Raw genomic sequence first — 20,041 nt, 5'->3', positions numbered from 1 at the left:
CCCAAACAGGTTCTGGGCATCAGAACTGGCATCAAAGTGGGCAAAACCCCAGTTTTCACAGATTTGAATAAGTAACTGGTGTTTTTGAGGGGTTAAATGGCTTTGGGCCACTGATTTCACATCACATTTACATACCTAGTGATGCCACACATCAAATTCAGATCACTCCAGCCTGGCCCAAACAGGTTCTGGGCATCAAAACTGGCATGAAAGTTAGCACACAGCCAATTTTCACAGATTTGAATAAGTAACTGGTGTTTTTAGGGGTTAAATGGCTTTGGGCCACTGATCTTACACCACATTTACATACCTAGTGATGCCACACATCAAATTCAGATCACTCCAGTTTGGCCCAAACAGGTTCTGGGCATCAGAACTGGCATCAAATTTGGCAAAATCGCAGTTTTCACAGATTTGAATAAGTAACTGGTGTTTTTGAGGGGTTAAATTGCTTTGGGCCACTGATCTCACACCACATTTACATACCTAGTGATGCCACACATCAAATTCAGATCACTCCAGTTTGGCCCAAACAGGTTCTGGGCATCAGAACTGGCATCAAATTTGGCAAAATCGCAGTTTTCACAGATTTGAATAAGTAACTGGTGTTTTTGAGGGGTTAAATGGCTTTGGGACACTGATCTCACACCAAATTTACATACCTAGTGCTGCCACACATCAAATTCAGACCACTCCAGCCTGGCTCAAACAGGTTCTGGGCATCAGAACTGGCATCAAAGTGGGCACACAGCCAATTTTCACAGATTTGAATAAGTAACTGGTGTTTTTGAGGGGTTAAATGGCTTTGGGCCACTGATCTCACACCAAATTTACATACCTAGTGATGTCGCACATATAATTCAGATCACTCCAGCCTGGCCCAAACAGGTACTGGGCATCAGAACTGGCATCAAAGTGGGCAAAACCCCAGTTTTCACAGATTTGAATAAGTAACCAGTGTTTTTGAGGGGTTAAATGGCTTTGGGCCACTGATCTCACACCACATTTACATACCTAGTGATGTCACACATCAAATTCAGATCATTCCAGCCAGGCCCAAACAGGTTCTGGGCATCAAAACTGGCATCAAAGTGGGCAAAACCCCAGTTTTCACAGATTTGAATAAGTAACTGGTGTTTTTGAGGGGTTAAATGGCTTTGGGCCACTGATCTCACACCACATTTACATACCTAGTGATGCCACACATCAAATTCAGATCACTCCAGCCTGGCCCAAACAGGTTCTGGGCATCAGAACTGGCATCAAAGTGGGCAAAACCCCAGTTTTCACAGATTTGAATAAGTAACTGGTGTTTTTGAGGGGTTAAATGGCTTTGGGCCACTGATCTCACACCACATTTACATACCTAGTGATGCCGCACATCAAATTCAGATCACTACAGCCTGGCCCAAACAGGTTCTGGGCATCAGAACTGGCATCAAAGTGGGCACACAGCAAATTTTCACAGATTTGAATAAGTGACTGGTGTTTTTGAGGGGTTAAATGGCTTTGGGCCACTGATCTCACACCACATTTACATACCTAGTGATGCCACACATCAAATTCAGATCACTCCTGTGACGGGAGTGTACAACAGAGCAAAGGATGGACGAGGCCGAGGGACGATCCAACAGGTTTATTCACAAGAACACTGGAACAGCACACGATAAGTCCACGTAAAACAGATTCGGGGGCCCTTCCCGACAATCCTCGGACCGGATAACAAAGCAATCGTCCTTACAGTAGTCCAAAGAGTTCCACACAATCCCACGGGCCGCGGATCTCCAGTCTGTAACAGTCCACACACATAGACCCCAGGATCCAGCCTCAGCTATGGATCCTAGTCCTATTCCAGCCGAGCTCCAACTAACTGAAATAACATGGTCTTCTCTCCTGGGACCAGCCCCTTAGTTGGGCACACGTCCCCCTGGCCATTTGATGCAGGAATGGACTTTAGACTGCTGGCTCTGTTCTGTTTACCAAGTTGTGGTTGGAGAAGTCCCATGCTGAGAAGAACAATATATATATGCAACCCCCACCAAATCAATGACAATAGCTACAGCTGAAGCCTGAGTGCAATATGATACAGGCTGGGGGAAGATAGTCACTTACATCCCAAGACATAGTATTACAGCAAATACAGTGAGAGGGTAAATTACATCTTCACAACTCCAGCCTGGCCCAAACAGGTTCTGGGCATCAAAACTGGCATCAAAGTGGGCAAAACCCCAGTTTTCACAGATTTGAATAAGTAACTGGTGTTTTTGAGGGGTTAAATGGCTTTGGGCCACTGATCTCACACCAAATTTACATACCTAGTGCTGCCACACATCAAATTCAGATCACTCCAGCCTGGCCTAAACAGGTTCTGGGCATCAGAACTGGCATCAAAGTGGGCACACAGCCAATTTTCACAGATTTGAATAAGTAACTGGTGTTTTTGAGGGGTTAAATGGCTTTGGGCCACTGATCTCACAGCACATTTACATACCTAGTGATGCCACACATCAAATTCAGATCACTCCAGCCTGGCCCAAACAGGTTCTGGGCATCAGAACTGGCATCAAAGTGGGCAAAACCCCAGTTTTTAACAGATTTGAATAAGTAACTGGTGTTTTTGAGGGGTTAAATGGCTTTGGGCCACTGATCTCACAGCACATTTACATACCTAGTGCTGCCACACATCAAATTCAGATCACTCCAGCCTGGCCTAAACAGGTTCTGGGCATCAAAACTGGCATGAAAGTTAGCACACAGCCAATTTTCACAGATTTGAATAAGTAACTGGTGTTTTTGAGGGGTTAAATTGCTTTGGGCCACTGATCTCACACTACATTTACATACCTAGTGATGCCGCACATCAAATTCAGATCACTCCAGCCTGGCCCAAACAGGTTCTGGGCATCAGAACTGGCATCAAAGTGGGCACACAGCCAATTTTCACAGATTTGAATAAGTGACTGGTGTTTTTGAGGGGTTAAATGGCTTTGGGCCACTGATCTCACAGCACATTTACATACCTAGTGATGCCACACATCAAATTCAGATCACTCCAGCCTGGCCCAAACAGGTTCTGGGCATCAGAACTGGCATCAAAGTGGGCAAAACCCCAGTTTTTAACAGATTTGAATAAGTAACTGGTGTTTTTGAGGGGTTAAATGGCTTTGGGCCACTGATCTCACAGCACATTTACATACCTAGTGCTGCCACACATCAAATTCAGATCACTCCAGCCTGGCCTAAACAGGTTCTGGGCATCAAAACTGGCATGAAAGTTAGCACACAGCCAATTTTCACAGATTTGAATAAGTAACTGGTGTTTTTGAGGGGTTAAATTGCTTTGGGCCACTGATCTCACACTACATTTACATACCTAGTGATGCCGCACATCAAATTCAGATCACTCCAGCCTGGCCCAAACAGGTTCTGGGCATCAGAACTGGCATCAAAGTTAGCACACAGCCAATTTTCACAGATTTGAATAAGTAACTGGTGTTTTTGAGGGGTTAAATGGCTTTGGGCCACTGATCTCACACCAAATTTACATACCTAGTGATGTCGCACATCAAATTCAGATCACTCCAGCCTGGCCCAAACAGGTTCTGGTCATCAAAACTGGCATCAAAGTGGGCAAAACCCCAGTTTTCAGAGATTTGAATAAGTAACTGGTGTTTTTGAGGGGTTAAATGGTTTTGGGCCACTGATTTCACACCACATTTACATACCTAGTGATGCCACACATCAAATTCAGATCACTCCAGCCTGGCCCAAACAGGTTCTGGGCATCAGAACTGGCATCAAAGTGGGAAAAACCCCAGTTTTCACAGATTTGAATAAGTAACCAGTGTTTTTGAGGGGTTAAATGGCTTTGGGCCACTGATCTCACACCACATTTACATACCTAGTGATGTGACACATCAAATTCAGATCACTCCAGCCTGGCCCAAACAGGTTCTGGGCATCAAAACTGGCATCAAAGTTAGCACACAGCCAATTTTCACAGATTTGAATAAGTAACTGGTGTTTTTGAGGGGTTAAATGGCTTTGGGCCACTGATCTCACACCACATTTACATACCTAGTGATGCCGCACATCAAATTCAGATCACTCCAGCCTGGCCCAAACAGGTTCTGGGCATCAGAACTGGCATCAAAGTGGGAAAAACCCCAGTTTTTAACAGATTTGAATAAGTAACCAGTGTTTTTGAGGGGTTAAATGGCTTTGGGCCACTGATCTCACACCACATTTACATACCTAGTGATGCCACACATCAAATTCAGATCACTCCCGTTTGGCCCAAACAGGTCCTGGGCATCAGAACTGGCATCAAATTTGGCAAAATCGCAGTTTTCACAGATTTGAATAAGTAACTGGTGTTTTTGAGGGGTTAAATGGCTTTGGGCCACTGATCTCACACCAAATTTACATACCTAGTGCTGCCACACATCAAATTCAGACCACTCCAGCCTGGCCCAAACAGGTTCTGGGCATCAGAACTGGCATCAAAGTGGGCACACAGCCAATTTTCACAGATTTGAATAAGTAACTGGTGTTTTTGAGGGGTTAAATGGCTTTGGGCCACTGATCTCACACCAAATTTACATACCTAGTGATGTCGCACATATAATTCAGATCACTCCAGCCTGGCCCAAACAGGTACTGGGCATCAGAACTGGCATCAAAGTGGGCAAAACCCCAGTTTTCACAGATTTGAATAAGTAACCAGTGTTTTTGAGGGGTTAAATGGCTTTGGGCCACTGATCTCACACCACATTTACATACCTAGTGATGCCACACATCAAATTCAGATCACTCCAGCCTGGCCCAAACAGGTTCTGGGCATCAGAACTGGCATCAAAGTGGGCAAAACCCCAGTTTTCACAGATTTGAATAAGTAACTGATGTTTTTGAGGGGTTAAATGGCTTTGGGCCACTGATTTCACACCACATTTACATACCTAGTGATGCCACACATCAAATTCAGATCACTCCAGCCTGGCCCAAACAGGTTCTGGGCATCAGAACTGGCATCAAAGTGGGCAAAACCCCAGTTTTCACAGATTTGAATAAGTAACTGGTGTTTTTGAGGGGTTAAATGGCTTTGGGCCACTGATCTCACACCAAATTTACATACCTAGTGCTGCCACACATCAAATTCAGACCACTCCAGCCTGGCCCAAACAGGTTCTGGGCATCAGAACTGGCATCAAAGTGGGCACACAGCCAATTTTCACAGATTTGAATAAGTAACTGGTGTTTTTGAGGGGTTAAATGGCTTTGGGCCACTGATCTCACACCAAATTTACATACCTAGTGATGTCGCACATATAATTCAGATCACTCCAGCCTGGCCCAAACAGGTACTGGGCATCAGAACTGGCATCAAAGTGGGCAAAACCCCAGTTTTCACAGATTTGAATAAGTAACCAGTGTTTTTGAGGGGTTAAATGGCTTTGGGCCACTGATCTCACACCACATTTACATACCTAGTGATGTCACACATCAAATTCAGATCACTCCAGCCTGGCCCAAACAGGTTCTGGGCATCAAAACTGGCATCAAAGTGGGCAAAACCCCAGTTTTCACAGATTTGAATAAGTAACTGGTGTTTTTGAGGGGTTAAATGGCTTTGGGCCACTGATCTCACACCAAATTTACATACCTAGTGATGTCGCACATATAATTCAGATCACTCCAGCCTGGCCCAAACAGGTACTGGGCATCAGAACTGGCATCAAAGTGGGCAAAACCCCAGTTTTCACAGATTTGAATAAGTAACCAGTGTTTTTGAGGGGTTAAATGGCTTTGGGCCACTGATCTCACACCACATTTACATACCTAGTGATGTCACACATCAAATTCACATCACTCCAGCCTGGCCCAAACAGGTTCTGGGCATCAAAACTGGCATCAAAGTGGGCAAAACCCCAGTTTTCACAGATTTGAATAAGTAACTGGTGTTTTTGAGGGGTTAAATGGCTTTGGGCCACTGATTTCACACCACATTTACATACCTAGTGATGCCACACATCAAATTCAGATCACTCCAGCCTGGCCCAAACAGGTTCTGGGCATCAGAACTGGCATCAAAGTGGGCAAAACCCCAGTTTTCACAGATTTGAATAAGTAACCAGTGTTTTTGAGGGGTTAAATGGCTTTGGGCCACTGATCTCACACCACATTTACATACCTAGTGATGTCACACATCAAATTCAGATCACTACAGCCTGGCCCAAACAGGTTCTGGGCATCAAAACTGGCATCAAAGTTAGCACACAGCCAATTTTCACAGATTTGAATAAGTAACTGGTGTTTTTGAGGGGTTAAATGGCTTTGGGCCACTGATCTTACACCACATTTACATACCTAGTGATGCCGCACATCAAATTCAGATCACTCCAGCCTGGCCCAAACAGGTTCTGGGCATCAAAACTGGCATCAAAGTGGGCAAAACCTCAGTTTTCACAGATTTGAATAAGTAACTGGTGTTTTTGAGGGGTTAAATGGCTTTGGGCCACTGATCTCACACCAAATTTACATACCTAGTGCTGCCACACATCAAATTCAGACCACTCCAGCCTGGCCCAAACAGGTTCTGGGCATCAGAACTGGCATCAAAGTGGGCACACAGCCAATTTTCACAGATTTGAATAAGTAACTGGTGTTTTTGAGGGGTTAAATGGCTTTGGGCCACTGATCTCACACCAAATTTACATACCTAGTGATGTCGCACATCAAATTCAGATCACTCCAGCCTGGCCCAAACAGGTTCTGGTCATCAAAACTGGCATCAAAGTGGGCAAAACCCCAGTTTTCACAGATTTGAATAAGTAACTGGTGTTTTTGAGGGGTTAAATGGTTTTGGGCCACTGATTTCACACCACATTTACATACCTAGTGATGCCACACATCAAATTCAGATCACTCCAGCCTGGCCCAAACAGGTTCTGGGCATCAGAACTGGCATCAAAGTGGGCAAAACCCCAGTTTTCACAGATTTGAATAAGTAACCAGTGTTTTTGAGGGGTTAAATGGCTTTGGGCCACTGATCTCACACCACATTTACATACCTAGTGATGTCACACATCAAATTCAGATCACTCCAGCCTGGCCCAAACAGGTTCTGGGCATCAGAACTGGCATCAAAGTGGGAAAAACCCCAGTTTTTAACAGATTTGAATAAGTAACCAGTGTTTTTGAGGGGTTAAATGGCTTTGGGCCACTGATCTCACACCACATTTACATACCTAGTGATGCCACACATCAAATTCAGATCACTCCAGTTTGGCCCAAACAGGTCCTGGGCATCAGAACTGGCATCAAATTTGGCAAAATCGCAGTTTTCACAGATTTGAATAAGTAACTGGTGTTTTTGAGGGGTTAAATGGCTTTGGGCCACTGATCTCACACCAAATTTACATACCTAGTGCTGCCACACATCAAATTCAGACCACTCCAGCCTGGCCCAAACAGGTTCTGGGCATCAGAACTGGCATCAAAGTGGGCACACAGCCAATTTTCACAGATTTGAATAAGTAACTGGTGTTTTTGAGGGGTTAAATGGCTTTGGGCCACTGATCTCACACCAAATTTACATACCTAGTGATGTCGCACATATAATTCAGATCACTCCAGCCTGGCCCAAACAGGTACTGGGCATCAGAACTGGCATCAAAGTGGGCAAAACCCCAGTTTTCACAGATTTGAATAAGTAACCAGTATTTTTGAGGGGTTAAATGGCTTTGGGCCACTGATCTCACACCACATTTACATACCTAGTGATGCCACACATCAAATTCAGATCACTCCAGCCTGGCCCAAACAGGTTCTGGGCATCAGAACTGGCATCAAAGTGGGCAAAACCCCAGTTTTCACAGATTTGAATAAGTAACTGATGTTTTTGAGGGGTTAAATGGCTTTGGGCCACTGATTTCACACCACATTTACATACCTAGTGATGCCACACATCAAATTCAGATCACTCCAGCCTGGCCCAAACAGGTTCTGGGCATCAGAACTGGCATCAAAGTGGGCAAAACCCCAGTTTTCACAGATTTGAATAAGTAACTGGTGTTTTTGAGGTGTTAAATGGCTTTGGGCCACTGATCTCACACCAAATTTACATACCTAGTGCTGCCACACATCAAATTCAGACCACTCCAGCCTGGCCCAAACAGGTTCTGGGCATCAGAACTGGCATCAAAGTGGGCACACAGCCAATTTTCACAGATTTGAATAAGTAACTGGTGTTTTTGAGGGGTTAAATGGCTTTGGGCCACTGATCTCACACCAAATTTACATACCTAGTGATGTCGCACATATAATTCAGATCACTCCAGCCTGGCCCAAACAGGTACTGGGCATCAGAACTGGCATCAAAGTGGGCAAAACCCCAGTTTTCACAGATTTGAATAAGTAACCAGTGTTTTTGAGGGGTTAAATGGCTTTGGGCCACTGATCTCACACCACATTTACATACCTAGTGATGTCACACATCAAATTCAGATCACTCCAGCCTGGCCCAAACAGGTTCTGGGCATCAAAACTGGCATCAAAGTGGGCAAAACCCCAGTTTTCACAGATTTGAATAAGTAACTGGTGTTTTTGAGGGGTTAAATGGCTTTGGGCCACTGATCTCACACCAAATTTACATACCTAGTGATGTCGCACATATAATTCAGATCACTCCAGCCTGGCCCAAACAGGTACTGGGCATCAGAACTGGCATCAAAGTGGGCAAAACCCCAGTTTTCACAGATTTGAATAAGTAACCAGTGTTTTTGAGGGGTTAAATGGCTTTGGGCCACTGATCTCACACCACATTTACATACCTAGTGATGTCACACATCAAATTCAGATCACTCCAGCCTGGCCCAAACAGGTTCTGGGCATCAAAACTGGCATCAAAGTGGGCAAAACCCCAGTTTTCACAGATTTGAATAAGTAACTGGTGTTTTTGAGGGGTTAAATGGCTTTGGGACACTGATTTCACACCACATTTACATACCTAGTGATGCCACACATCAAATTCAGATCACTCCAGCCTGGCCCAAACAGGTTCTGGGCATCAGAACTGGCATCAAAGTGGGCAAAACCCCAGTTTTCACAGATTTGAATAAGTAACCAGTGTTTTTGAGGGGTTAAATGGCTTTGGGCCACTGATCTCACACCACATTTACATACCTAGTGATGTCACACATCAAATTCAGATCACTACAGCCTGGCCCAAACAGGTTCTGGGCATCAAAACTGGCATCAAAGTTAGCACACAGCCAATTTTCACAGATTTGAATAAGTAACTGGTGTTTTTGAGGGGTTAAATGGCTTTGGGCCACTGATCTCACACCACATTTACATACCTAGTGATGCCGCACATCAAATTCAGATCACTACAGCCTGGCCCAAACAGGTTCTGGGCATCAGAACTGGCATCAAAGTGGGCACACAGCAAATTTTCACAGATTTGAATAAGTGACTGGTGTTTTTGAGGGGTTAAATGGCTTTGGGCCACTGATCTCACACCACATTTACATACCTAGTGATGCCACACATCAAATTCAGATCACTCCTGTGACGGGAGTGTACAACAGAGCAAAGGATGGACGAGGCCGAGGGACGATCCAACAGGTTTATTCACAAGAACACTGGAACAGCACACGATAAGTCCACGTAAAACAGATTCGGGGGCCCTTCCCGACAATCCTCGGACCGGATAACAAAGCAATCGTCCTTACAGTAGTCCAAAGAGTTCCACACAATCCCACGGGCCGCGGATCTCCAGTCTGTAACAGTCCACACACATAGACCCCAGGATCCAGCCTCAGCTATGGATCCTAGTCCTATTCCAGCCGAGCTCCAACTAACTGAACTAACATGGTCTTCTCTCCTGGGACCAGCCCCTTAGTTGGGCACACCTCCCCCTGGCCATTTGATGCAGGAATGGACTTTAAGGCCACTTCACACATAACGAGATCGTAAACGAGATCGTTACTACGTCACAGTTTCTGTGACGCAAGAACGACTTCAATTGCGATCTCGTCACGTTTGACACGTACCAACGATTCACCCCCTGCTGCGAAATCGCTGATCGATGCCGAACAGCTTGGGCCATTTCTGGCTCGTTGGAGTCCTGCTGGGCTGCATGAATCTGTATGTTTGACACCCTATTAACGATTTCGTTGACGACCTAGATGAGATGCACGAAGGCGTGTTGTTGCGTCCCCGTTTCCGCGCCCCTCTCTGCACCGATTGGTTAGCTCCAGGTGCAGGTCCGGCTTCGATCCGAAAAACACACCAACAAAGCGACCGGGTACAATGGACGAAGGAATCAGGGTGGAGACGCAGGTTCTATCTCAAAGCAAAACGCAAAAGAAGTGACAAAGGGTGACGCGATCCAAAATTTAACCGCTAGATACGCCCCCAATCAGAACGCAGTATTGGCCGCCAATGAAAGCGGAGGGGGGGTATGGAAAAGGCGACGCAAATGCACGCCTACGTGACTCACTGCATTTTACTACGCCCCTAATGGGATTAGAATCGTTAACATAGTTGCTGTGTGACAGGGTCCCAGCGATTTGAAAGATCGTTATACGGGACGCATGCTCGTTCATAAACTCGTTATGTGTGACACCCAACATGCAATTTCAACAACGACTCATAAACGATCCAGAAAGTGTGACGTAGTAGCGATCTCGTTCACGATCTCGTTATGTGTGACTGGACCTTTAGACTGCTGGCTCTGTTCTGTTTACCAAGTTGTGGTTGGAGAAGTCCCATGCTGAGAAGAACAATATATATATGCAACCCCCACCAAATCAATGACAATAGCTACAGCTGAAGCCTGAGTGCAATATGATACAGGCTGGGGGAAGATAGTCACTTACATCCCAAGACATAGTATTACAGCAAATACAGTGAGAGGGTAAATTACATCTTCACAACTCCAGCCTGGCCCAAACAGGTTCTGGGCATCAAAACTGGCATCAAAGTGGGCAAAACCCCAGTTTTCACAGATTTGAATAAGTAACTGGTGTTTTTGAGGGGTTAAATGGCTTTGGGCCACTGATCTCACACCAAATTTACATACCTAGTGCTGCCACACATCAAATTCAGATCACTCCAGCCTGGCCTAAACAGGTTCTGGGCATCAGAACTGGCATCAAAGTGGGCACACAGCCAATTTTCACAGATTTGAATAAGTAACTGGTGTTTTTGAGGGGTTAAATGGCTTTGGGCCACTGATCTCACAGCACATTTACATACCTAGTGATGCCACACATCAAATTCAGATCACTCCAGCCTGGCCCAAACAGGTTCTGGGCATCAGCACTGGCATCAAAGTGGGCAAAACCTCAGTTTTCACAGATTTGAATAAGTAACTGGTGTTTTTGAGGGGAATGTTATTGTCACATAGACTGACGCAGATTTCTAGCCTAAAGCGGGCTTTACACGCTGCGACATCGCTAATGCGGAATCGTTGGGGTCACGGAATTCGTGACGCACATCCGGCCGCATTAGCGATGCCGTTGCGTGTGACACCGATAAGCGATTTTGCATCGTTGCAAAAACGTGCAAAATCGCTAATCGGCGACACGGGGGTCCATTCTCAAATCTCGTTACTGCAGCAGTAACGAGGTTGTTCCTCGTTCCTGCGGCAGCACACATCGCTGCGTGTGACGCCGCAGGAACGAGGAAGCTCCCCTTACCTGCCTCCCGGCCGCTATGAGGAAGGAAGGAGGTGGGCGGGATGTTACGTCCCGCTCAGCTCCGCCCCTCCGCTGCTATTGGGCGGCGGTTCAGTGACGTTGCTGTGACGCCGCACGGACCGCCCCCTTAGAAAGGAGGCGGTTCGCCCGTCACAGCGACGTCGCCGGACAGGTATGTATGTGTGACGGCTGTTGTGCGACACGGGCAGCGATTTGCCCGTGTCGCGCAACAGATGGGGGCGGGTACCCACACTAGCAATATCGGGACCGATATCGCAGTGTGTAAAGTAGCCTTAAAGGCCGCTTTACACGCTGCGACATAGGTAGCCGATGATAGCGATGTCGAGCGTGATAGCAGCCGGCCCCATCGCACGACCGATATGTGGTGATCGCTGCCGTAGCAAACATTATTGCTACTCCAGCGTCACACGCACATACCTGCTCAGCGACGTCGCTATGACCGGCAAACCACCTCCTTTCTAAAGGCTACTTTTCACGCTGCGAGATCGGTCCCGATATCGCTAGCGTGGGCACCCGCTCCCATCGGTTGTGCGACACGGGCAAATCGCTGCCCGTGTTGCACAACATCGCCCAAACCCGTCACACATACTTACCTTCCCGCCGACGTTGCTGTGACCGGCGAACCACCTCCTTTCTAAGGGGGCGGTTCGTTTAGCGTCACAGTGACGTCACAGCTGCGTCACTGAACCGCCGCCCAATAGAAGAGGAGGGGCGGAGATGAGCGGGACGTAACATCCCGCCCACCTTCTTCCCCTCGCATAGCGGCCGGGAGGCAGGTAGGGGAGCTTCCTCGTTCCTGCGGGGTCACACGCAGCGATGTGTGCTGCCGCAGGAGCGAGGAACAACTTCGTTACTGCTGCAGTAACGATAATCGAGAATGGACCCCCATGTCACCGATGAGTGATTTGGCACGTTTTTGCGACGATGCAAAATCGCTCATCGGTGTCACACGCAACAACATCGCTAATGCGGCCGGATGTGCGTCACAAAATCCGTGACCCCAACGACTCCGCATTAGCGATGTCGTAGCGTGTAAAGCCCCCTTTAGGGGGAGGTTCGTTCAGCGTCACAGCGACGTCACTAAGCGCCACCCAATCAAAGCGGAGGGGCGGAGATGAGCGGGACGTAACATCCCGTCCACCTCCTTCCTTCCTCATTGCTGGCGGGACGCAGGTAAGGAGAGGTTCCTCGTTCCTGCGGTGTCACACGGAGCGATGTGTGCTGTCACAGAAAAGAGAAACAACATCGTTACTGCAGCAGCAATGATATTTGGGAAGAGGGGGGCATGTCACCGATTAGCGATTTTGAACATTTTTGCAACGATTAAAAATCGCTAATAGGTGTCACACGCAATGATATCGCTAAAGCGGCTGGATGTGCGTCACCAATTCCGTGACCCCAACGACATCGCTTTAGCGATCTCGTAACATGTAAAGCCACCTTAAGGCTGGACAGCCCCTTTAATTCTAAAAACATTTCAGTAACTTATTCAAGTAAGTATAAAGTAGCAATTTGTTCACTTTGATTAAAGTGTTTTTGATCGTTAAAGGCATGCGCACTACAATATTTTGATCTGCCCTGCTCAGGACAGATGAAAGTGCGCCAGCGCAGGACCTGAATGCCGGTGGTTCTGTATGATGTCGGACGCGTAATGCACTCCGACTTCACAAGGACGACAGAGGAGGCGACAAAGATGGCCAAAAATGGAGGCGCAGGCACCGGAGGACAAAGTAAACCATTTCAGCCACATCCACTGCAGCGACCATTTATGTGAGTATTATAAAGTGTTTATATTCTACACAGCGGCTTGGGCTCTTATATACAGCATGTTAGAATGTTGTATATAAGAGCCCAGTGGTTGTAGACGCAGCTTATAGGCTCCAAATCTGGTGACAGGTTCCCTTTAAGTTCTCCAGACAGCAAAAAAAGTGTGATTTTTATGTAGATATATTTTGTGCTAGTGCTTGCTATAAGACCAGTGGCAAAAAGTAATGTAATCCTGTAAAAAACAACAGGTACTTTGTCAAATCTGTGAAAACTGGGGTTTTGCCCACTTTGATGGCAGTTCTGATGCCCAGAACCTGTTTGGGCCAGGCTGGAGTGATCTGAATTTGTTGTGTGGCATCACTAGGTATGTAAATGTGGTGTGAGATCAGTGGCCCAAAGCCATTTAACCCCTCAAAAACACCAGTTACTTATTCAAATCTGTGAAAACTGGGGTTTTGCCCACTTTGATGCCAGTTCTGATGCCCAGAACCTGTTTGGGCCAGGCTGGAGTGATCTGAATTTGTTGTGTGGCATCACTAGGTATGTAAATGTGGTGTGAGATCAGTGGCCCAAAGCCATTTAACCCCTCAAAAACACCAGTTACTTATTCAAATCTGTGAAAATTGGCTGTGTGCCCACTTTGATGCCAGTTCTGATGCCGAGAACCTGTTTGGGCCAGGCTGGAGTGATCTGAATTTGATGTGTGGCATCACTAGGTATGTAAATATGGTGTGAGATCAGTAGCCTAAAGCCACTTAACCCCTCAAAAACACCAGTTACTTATTCAAATCTGTGAAAACTGGGGTTTTGCCCACTTTGATGCCAGTTTTGATGCCCAGAACCTGTTTGGGCCAGGCTGGAGTGATCTGAATTTGATGTGCGACATCACTAGGTATGTAAATGTGGTGTGAGATCAGTGGCCCAAAGCCATTTAACCCCTCAAAAACACCAGTTACTTATTCAAATCTGTGAAAACTGGGGTTTTGCCCACTTTGATGCCAGTTTTGATGCCCAGAACCTGTTTGGGCCAGGCTGGAGTGATCTGAATTTTATGTGTGACATCACTAGGTATGGAAATGTGGTGTGAGATCAGTGGCCCAAAGCCATTTAACCCCTCAAAAACACTGGTTACTTATTCAAATCTGTGAAAACTGAGATTTTGCCAACTTTGATGCCAGTTCTGATGCCCAGAACCTGTTTGGGCCAGGCTGGAGTGATCTGAATTTGATGTGTGGCATCACTAGGTATGTAAATGTGGTGTGCGATCAGTGGCCCAAAGCCATTTAACCCCTCAAAAACACCAGTTACTTATTCAAATCTGTGAGAATTGGCTGTGTGCCCACTTTGATGCCAGTTCTGATGCCCAGAACCTGTTTGTGCCAGGCTAGAGTGATCTGAGTTTGATGTGTGGCATCACTAGGTATGTCAATGTCGTGTGAGATCAGTGGCCCAAAGCCATTTAACCCCTCAAAAACACCAGTTACTTATTCAAATCTGTGAAAACTGGGGTTTTGCCCACTTTGATGCCAGTTCTGATGCCCAGAACCTGTTTGGGCCAGGCTGGAGTGATCTGAATTTGTTGTGTGGCATCACTAGGTATGTAAATGTGGTGTGAAATCAGTGGCCCACAGCCATTTAACCCCTCAAAAACACCAGTTACTTATTCAAATCTGTGAAAATTGGCTGTGTGCCCACTTTGATGCAAGTTCTGATGCCGAGAACCTGTTTGGGCCAGGCTGGAGTGATCTGAATTTGATGTGTGGCATCACTAGGTATGTAAATATGGTGTGAGATCAGTGGCCCAAAGCCATTTAACCCCTCAAAAACACCAGTCACTTATTCAAATCTGTGAAAACTGGGGTTTTGCCCACTTTGATGCCAGTTCTGATGCCCAGAACCTGTTTGGGCCAGGCTGGAGTGATCTGAATTTGATGTGTGGCATCACTAGGTATGTAAATGTGGTGTGAGATCAGTGGCCCAAAGCCATTTAACCCCTCAAAAACACCAGTTACTTATTCAAATCTGTGAAAACTGAGGTTTTGCCCACTTTGATGCTAGTTCTGATGCCCAGAACCTGTTTGGGTCAGGCTGAAGTGATCTGAATTTGATGTGCGACATCACTAGGTATGTAAATGTGGTGTGAGATCAGTGGCCTAAAGCCATTTAACCCCTCAAAAACACCAGTTACTTATTCAAATCTGTGAAAATTGGCTGTGTGCCCACTTTGATGCCAGTTCTGATGCCGAGAACCTGTTTGGGCCAGGCTGGAGTGATCTGAATTTGATGTGTGGCAGCACTAGGTATGTAAATGTAGTGTGAGATCAGTGGCCCAAAGCCATTTAACCCCTCAAAAACACCAGTTACTTATTCAAATCTGTGAAAACTGAGGTTTTGCCCACTTTGATGCCAGTTCTGATGCCCAGAACCCCTTTGGGCCAGGCTGGAGACACTTGAGTTTGATTAGAGGCATCACTAGATATGCACTTGTGGTGTTAGATCAGTGGCCCAAAGCCATTTAATCCTTTCACTAACATACTTCGGTGCCCATTTTGATGCCCATTTTTTTGCCAGTTTTATAATTTTCGCAGCTGGTTTTGAGTGTATGTATATTAGGGCTCTTCAGTGCATTGTATTTTATTATTGTGATGTGTTATTTTTGTTGATAAATGCATAAAAAACTGAAAAAACTAAATTGCCGAATAAGAAACTGATGAATAAGAAACCAACTTCAGCATCGTCCCATATCCCCCTTCCTTATGGAAGCCTCCACAGCCCTGTGCTGCAGCTTCAGCCCCTTCCCTGTGATATATACACGAGCTGCAGCCCCCAGTAGTGACAGGAGACACTTTTATTTCTTACCCCAAAATCCAGTGTGACCTCAGCTCTATAACTAATGAGGAAAAGCTGAATCTTCCCCACCTCAGGGTCAGGATCCGTCCGCTCTGCACAGGGGAGATGCTAGAATGTACGGGCTCCTGACAGGTATGACGTCACTGGTCATGTGATGGGGCGTGGTCACAATGCAGCCTGATGTTTCCAGCCTGAACTTTCCAGACAGAAAAACAATGTTTATTCTAAAGCTGGTGTCACACATAACGACGACGACAACGACGTCGCTGCTACGTCACCATTTTCTGTGACGTTGCAGCGACGTCCCGTCGCTGTCGCTGTGTGTGACATCCAGCAACGAGCTGGCCCCTGCTGTGAGGTCGCCGGTCGTTGCTGAATGTCCAGCTTCATTTTTTGGTCGTCACTCTCCCGCTGTGACACACACATCGCTGTGTGTGACAGCGAGAGAGCGACGAAATGAAGCGATCAGGAGCCGGCGTCTGGCAGCTGCGGTAAGCTGTAACCAGCGTAAACATCGGGTAACCAAGGGAAGACCTTTCCCTGGTTACCCGATGTTTACGCTGGTTACCAGCCTCCGCTCTTGCTGCCAGTGCCGGCTCCTGCACTGTGACATGTGGCTGCAGTACGCATCGGGTAATTAACCCGATGTATACTGTAGCAAGGAGAGCAAGGAGCCAGCGCTAAGCAGTGTGCACTGTGACATGTAGCTGCAGCACACATCGGGTTAATTAACCCGATGTGTGCTGCAGGAGAGCAAGGAGCCAGCGCTAAGCGCGGCTCCCTGCTCTCTGAACATGTAGCACAGCGACGTTATGATCTCTGCTTCTGCTGTGTTTGACAGCTAAGCAGCGATCATAACAGCGACTTACAAGGTCGCTGTTACGTCACCGAAAATGGTGACGTAACAGCGACGTCGTTGTCGCTGTCGTTTAGTGTGACACCAGCTTAAGACCACGTGGGCACAGAGGTGATTATAATAGAGGCGGGGTCTGGGGGTAACAGCTCCAGATGGGGGGTGCAGGGGGCGGAGCCTGCAGGATAATAGAGGACAGGAAAACATCGCCACGCCCCTAACCCAAACGGCCACGCCCATGACCTGACTGCAGCCTGTACATTCTAGGCTCAACCCTCTGCACAGGAGACCAAGCACACTGCTGCTTCCTGCTCACAGAACTGCCCTGCTCCGAGGAGGCTCCGCCTTTTCCGGTGACGTCATTCTCTCAAAAAATCAACTGCATTCTAGACGCTACCCTCTGGCTACATGGATGTTACATGCTAGAATGTACGGGCTCTTTCACCTCTGACACGTGTTAGGGGCGTGGCCTGATTTCACAAGGCGTGAGGCGACGGTAGTGTCTAGATTGGAGCTGATTCCAGGAGGTCCTCTCATCTATATATATATGTATATATATATATTAGCTGTACTGCCCGGCTTCACCCGGGTTAATAACTGTTGTTAACAAAATAGAATGTATTAACAAAAATGTATTCTGCACACAAAAACCACAAAAAAATAAATAGAAATGTAAGTATTAAAAGGCAAAAACTAAGCTAATAGAAGCATTTCACAACATATATTTCAACACCACAGATATTCCACACAGATTTAACTAAATTGGCCAAGTAATGTGCTCCGTCTGTCTCTTTCCCTGTCTGCCTGTCTTTGTCTCTTTTTTTGTCTGTCTCTATCTCTCTGTTTCTTTCCCCGTCTCTTTGTCTGTGTCTTTTCCTGTCTGCCTGTCTCTGTCTGTCTGTCTCCCTGTCTTTGTCTCTATTTCTCTGTCTCTTTCCCCGTTTGTCTCTATCAAGGTCTGTGTCTTTCCCCATCTATCTTTGTCTGTCTCTCTGGCTGTCTCCTTCCCTGTCTGTCTGTCTCTTTCAAGGTCTGTCTCTTTCACCGTCTCTCTTTCACCGTCTGTCTCTATCTCTGACTGTCTCTCTGTCTCTTTCCCTTTCTGTCTCTGTCTGTCTCTGTCTCTCTGTCTCTGTCTGTCTGTCTCTGTCTGTCTGTCTCTGTCTGTCTGTCTCTGTCTGTCTGTCTCCCCACCGACATCTTATTACCTCACATAAAAGCTTCTTATACTATAAATGTCTATTGTTCCTATAGCAACCAATCACAGCTCCTACTAATAACCTGTAGTTCCAGGCTCTATTTACTTTAATGGAGGCATGTTTTTTGGAGAGTAAATGTAAAGCACGGGGTTAAATTTTCCTGTCAAAACATAGTCTATGACGTTCCATGGGTCACATGAGGTGTCTATGCAAAATTTCGTGATTGTAAATGCGACGGTGCGGATACACTTTTCGTTTCACTTTTTCCCCATTATGTAGATAGGGTCAAAATTGATTGGTAAATTGGAACGTGCGGGGTTAAAATTTCGCCTCACAACATAGCCTATGACGCTCTCGGGGTCCAGACGTGTGAGTGTGCAAAATTTTGTGGCTCTAGCTGCGACGGTGCAGATGCCAATCCCGGGGACACACACACACACACACACACACACACACACAGCTTTATATATTATATATATATATATATATAACTATATATATATATATATATATATATATTTTTTTTTTTACTAGAAGGTGGCCGGATTCTAACGAATCGGGTAGTCCAGAATGAGTATGTAGGTTAGCAGAGTGAATAATAAGGTAATGAATGGACTGGATGGGTTCGGTGTAATTTAGTATTCTTATAATTGTGTATTGGTTTTAAAATGACAAACAACAGAAGGAACAGTTTTAATAGATGAGTCTAATGTGTAATGATGTCCATGGCTTGTAATGAAAGAAGGCCATGAGCAGTGTAAAGTTAAGTAAAAATATGCTGCTGCTGTGATGTGGTCCAATGCTGGTATTGTGACGCCCTGGAGTAGTCAGGTCGTCCCAGGTAGTCACACACAACACCACACCCCCTCCCGGTTAGGTGACATCAGTCAAACGAAAAACCTTGTCACCACCCTCCAGGTTTGATGTCCACACCAGGGAGGGTGGAGCCAGGTGGTTGGCTCCACCCACCAATGAGTTCACAGTCCTGGAGGCGGGAAAAAACACAGAGTCTAGTCTAAGTCGAGTTCTAGTGCAGTCGAGAGAAAGTCAAGTTCAGGGGCAGACCTGTGCCAGGCCTGCCATAGACTACTCCGGTGGCTGGGTCGGAGCCCAGTCGCCATTGGCAAGGAGGCAGACGGTGGTGGCCGCCTGCAGGGGCTGGGATTACAGTCGGTGGAACCGTAGGGACCGGGGTCGGGCGATGGCCCGCCGGTACCGAACCGGGGAACCGATTGGAAACCGGAGCACCAGGAGGGGTACTCAGACCAGAACCTACAGGGCCGAGTCAAGTGAACTGATTGCAGACTGGACTTAAGGACCTATCCCACACAAGTCCAGTTAGAAGACAACAGCCCAACCATACAGGGTAGAAGCCACCGCCAAGGTATAGAGACCCAAAGGGCCAGCGTCTGCGGGCAAACGGGCTCCTACGGCATATACAAGTCGGGGAGCGGACTACCGGTGTCTAGGCATAGGAGTCAAACATTCACACATAGAGGTGCAGGAGAAAGGCGGAAACCACCAACCTATTCCGGGAGAAGCTGCAGCCGGCTGCGGGCCCCGTTCATCACTCTGTTTGGTTTACTAGAGACTCCAGTGTATTGTGTCAGAGTGAGTACACCAGTGCCATTGGACCGCGCACCGCA

General features: G+C 46.7%; 1 protein-coding gene across 1 annotated transcript in view; it reads right to left on the bottom strand.

Moving 5' to 3' along the window:
• The window catches only part of LOC142260444 (uncharacterized), a 76,810-nt gene extending 60,336 nt beyond the window's left edge, over window positions 1–16,474 (bottom strand). The window contains exon 1 of the mRNA XM_075331920.1: window positions 16,353–16,474. The gene's annotated coding sequence lies outside the window, so the exon portion shown is untranslated. The remainder of the gene's footprint in view (window positions 1–16,352) is intronic.
• Window positions 16,475–20,041: the final 3,567 nt, after the last annotated feature.

Source organism: Anomaloglossus baeobatrachus, unplaced genomic scaffold (genome assembly GCF_048569485.1).
Source record: "Anomaloglossus baeobatrachus isolate aAnoBae1 unplaced genomic scaffold, aAnoBae1.hap1 Scaffold_106, whole genome shotgun sequence".
Classification (NCBI taxonomy): Eukaryota; Metazoa; Chordata; class Amphibia; order Anura; family Aromobatidae; genus Anomaloglossus; species Anomaloglossus baeobatrachus.
This window is presented reverse-complemented; position numbering and strand designations above follow the sequence as displayed.